Source organism: Rhinopithecus bieti, unplaced genomic scaffold (assembly GCF_001698545.2).
Source record: "Rhinopithecus bieti isolate Rb0 unplaced genomic scaffold, ASM169854v2 scaffold_22042, whole genome shotgun sequence".
Classification (NCBI taxonomy): domain Eukaryota; kingdom Metazoa; phylum Chordata; class Mammalia; order Primates; family Cercopithecidae; genus Rhinopithecus; species Rhinopithecus bieti.
The window spans coordinates 873,213-876,290 of record NW_016810459.1 but is presented as its reverse complement, the minus strand read 5'-3'; positions in this window follow the sequence as shown (position 1 = coordinate 876,290).

Below are 3,078 nucleotides of genomic sequence, written 5' to 3'. Positions count from 1 at the left end.
CCCCCCCCCCCCCCCCACAATATGGGGCCATACTCAGATCTGACCTTGTAATTCCTCTATTCCCTTAGCCTCCATGCCAAGATTAGAGGACAGGATCCAAGTTCATTCACTACATTCACTAGGTGTTTGTGGGTTTTTTCTCTTTTTGGAAATGGAGTTTTGCTTTTGTCACCCAGGCTGGAGTGCAATGGCGTGATCTCGGCTCACTGCAACCTCTGCCTCCCAGGTTCAAGTGATTCTTCTGCCTCAGCTTCTGAGTAGCTGGGATTGCAGGCGTGGACCACCACAGCCAGCTAATTTTGTATTTTTAGTAGAGACAGGGTTTCTCCATGTTGGTCAGGCTGGTCTCGAACTCCCGACCTCAGGTGATCTGCCTGCCTCAGCCTCCCAAAGTGCTGGGATTACAGGCCTGAGCCACTGCGTCCAGCCCACTAGGTGGTTTTAAAGGACCCCTTTGCTTGGCCCCTGCCCATGGCTTAGTCCATCTTTGGCCTGGTCCTCTTGGACCCTAAGCTCTGACCGTTTCCCAAGTGACAAGATTTTCTGCCTCTGAGCCTTTGTTCTTGTCATTCTGTTTGCTTGGAACTCATCAAGAATGTTCAAAGGACACTGGTGCTGGCCTCTGAGCACTCCCTTGGGGCCTACCTCCCCACTCCTTACTGTAATACTAGTCTAGTCCAGCTCTCACATTGGTAAGTGATGTTCTGGCTACACTCACTTCTGGCTCTGGCCACCAGGTGGCAGCATTTGCAAAGGGATGGCCCATTCCATTCTAGGGTCTGTGCAGAGGGCCTCAAGAGTCCCAAAACAGAGAGACTTGAAATTTGATCTTTAGTGGGCTCAGTGACCCCTCAGTTATTCAACAAACAGCTGATGATCATCCACAATATGACAAATATAATCACTGGGCTCAGAACCTCCAACCCCACGAGGGCTATAGCCACATATGTAATTTCCCTATGGAGGCTGGGTGCAGTGGCTCATGCCTGTGGTCCCAGCACTTTGGGAGGCCGAGGCCGGCAGATCATTTGAGGTCAGGAGTTCGAGACCAGCCTGGCCAACATGGTGAAACCCTGTCTCTACTAAAAATACAAAAATTAGCCGGTCGAGGCCGGGCGCGGTGGCTCACGCCTGTAATCCCAGCACTTTGGGAGGCCGAGGTGGGCAGATCACGAGGTCAGGAGATCGAGACCATCCTGGCTAACACGGTGAAACCCCGTCCCTATTAAAAATACAAAAAATTAGCCGGGCGTGATGGTGCACGCCTGTAATCCCAGCTACTCAGGAGGCTGAGGCAGGAGAATGGCTTGAACAGGGGAGGCAGAGGTTGCAGTGAGCCAAGATCCAGCCATTGTACTCCAGCCTGGGTAACAGATTTAGACTCCATTAAAAAAAAAAAAAAAGTTTCCCTATGGTGTGACAAGTACACAGATTAGGCAAGTTTACTGCTGCATGAGTTCAGACAGAGCCCGTATTCCAACCTTTAGAGACACACAAAGATTTAAAGAAGAGAAGGTGATACCTGTGTGGAATCTTGGATAGCTTAGGAGAGACGTGGGCATGACATTCCAGGTGAAGGGAAGGGATAAGCCAAGGCATAGAAGCAGCATAGAGATGATCACTGGAGCATGAAGTTCAAGGCAGAGAGTAAGGCATGAAGCTCATAGGTGAGTGGGGGTCAGACAGGGAGGCCTGCAAGCCTGGCCAAAGGTGCTTGGACTCTATCTTGAGGGAGATGGAACATCACTGAAGGCTTCAAGGTGGGAGTTCTGTGGAATATCAGATTGTGTTTAGAAAGAGAATTCTGGCTACAATGTGGAGAGTGGATTGGGGGTACAGGGCAGGAAGAGCAGTGAGAAAGCTGCTGTAGGGATCCAGCGGGGAGTCAGTGAGGCCGAAATTATAAGCAGAGCAGGCCCTGAAGAAGCTCCTCCCAGCCCACAAGGCCATTCAATTCCTGGCACTTTAAAAGGGTTCTTGGCCCTAGGAACTCTCTCCCCCACCATCTGAGCCACCTCAGCCCCTCTGTTCCTGAGACTCCTTTTGGTGCTATCTCAGCAACTCTGATTATTCTAGCTGGAACCGTGGTCTTTGTCAGTTTCCATATGGAGGCCACTGTGTCCTAGGTTCCTCTATGTTGGTAGATTTGTTAGACTCCAGCTCAGCCTACACCCCAGCCTCTCTCAGTGTGATCCTTTCAAGCACCCTCAGTTAGGAATGTGACTGAAGGATTGTCTCCACCAGGGAGCCAAGATGAGCACTGCTCACCCCTGTCATCTCCTGCTACTCCTTACCAGAGGCCACTGGCAAGACTGATGCTGAGGGAAGGGCATCCCCTGCAGGCAGAGGAGTATAACCTGAGGAAAGGCCTAGAGGTAGGAAAATGCAAAAGAGGTTTGGGGAGCAGGGGCTGGCATTGTTAGCAGGGTCTGGCAGGGAGAGGTCAAGGCCTACAAAACCAGGCTCAGAGCCATACCATATACTACAAAGCAGGAGATACCATAGCCAGGTTTTGAGCAGGGATTGAGAGTCACCTTCATTCATTATCTCATGAATATGCACAGAAACCTGTTGAATTATTCAAATAGAAAGGATGTAAATGTGTATGCAATTTTGGCTCTGCCCTCCCTGTTGCTATGGAAACCAGAGAATAGCAAAGTAGGAGCCCAACACCCTGGGGAGACCAGGCTAGAGAGACTGAGGCCAGGAAACTCCTCTGTCCCTCGCCCACTTTTCCCACTCCTAATGTTTTGATCTCTTTCTTTGCCTCACCCCGTCTTTGCTTCCTTCTGCCTTGTCCTCTGTCCATCTCTCTGCCTCTCTTGATCTTGCTGTCGCTGTTCTCCTCTCTCTTTTCCATCTCTCTGTCTCTCTCTCAATTTTTTTTTTCTCCCTGTCTCTGTGTTTCTCTGTCTGAGTCTGTCTGCACATTGTTGCTCTGTGACTGAGACAGTTTCTCTCTGATTTCATATCCCTCCCTATCTTGGTCTCTGTGTCTTTAATTTCATGACTCTCCTTTCTGCATTTCCCTGTCTGTGTCTCTGACTCACATCTCTTTCTCTGCATCTTTGTTTTTGT